This window comes from Callospermophilus lateralis, chromosome 8, assembly GCF_048772815.1.
Source record: "Callospermophilus lateralis isolate mCalLat2 chromosome 8, mCalLat2.hap1, whole genome shotgun sequence".
NCBI lineage: Eukaryota > Metazoa > Chordata > Mammalia > Rodentia > Sciuridae > Callospermophilus > Callospermophilus lateralis.
In genome coordinates, this window is record NC_135312.1 from 106,975,184 (window position 1) to 106,975,942 (window position 759).

General features: G+C 42.8%; 1 non-coding gene across 1 annotated transcript; it reads left to right on the top strand.

Moving 5' to 3' along the window:
* The first annotated feature begins 322 nt into the window (after positions 1-322).
* On the top strand, positions 323-395 carry Trnaa-ugc (transfer RNA alanine (anticodon UGC)). Its single transcript has one exon. It is a non-coding gene; the product is annotated as a tRNA-Ala (tRNA).
* The last annotated feature ends 364 nt before the right edge of the window (positions 396-759 follow it).

The window sequence follows — 759 nt, forward strand, 5'->3', positions numbered from 1 at the left end:
GAAACCCAGCACTGGACAGTCGTGCTTATAATTTTTATGATTTTGAACTTGAAAGCAGAATGAAGGTAGTGCCACGTGAAGTGACTAGAACTTTGACATACAAATTCTTGTATTTATGACATATTTCTAGACAGGAAAAAAATCAGACAGTGTTCATTACAATCGCATACAGTGGAAAGTGAGGGGAGTCTCAGGAAAAGAGAACAAGAGCTGTGACCGAGCCTGGTTTGAGTGTGTCCCCCAAGGTTCATGCTGAGGAAGCGTAGTCCCCAGTGTGGTGGCCTTGGAAGGTGGAAGCTTTAAGGAGTGGGATGTAAGAGCTGGTGGTATAGCTCAGTTGGTAGAGTGCTTGCTTTGCATGCACAAGGCCCTGGGTTCAAACCCCAGCACCATAAAAAAAGAAGTGGGATGTACATTGTACAAGGTAATGAGGTCACTGTGGGATGGATAAAGTTCTCTTAGGACCCTACTTAGTTCACACAAGAAGGATGTTATAAAAGAACAAGTATACTGTCCTCCCTGCTCTCTGTCCTCCTGTCTTGTCACATGATCTTTCCATCTCACATACTCTCCTGCCATGATACAGAAAAGGGGCCCTCACCAGAGCTAACACAAAGCTGTTTAGATGTTCAGTCTCCAAAACCGTGAGCTAAATAAAGCTCTTTTCTTTATAAAGTGCCTATCCTCTGAGGTTTTGTTATAGCAATAGAAAGTGGACTCATTCAAACACCATGTTATATACATGATCTCTGCCAAAAT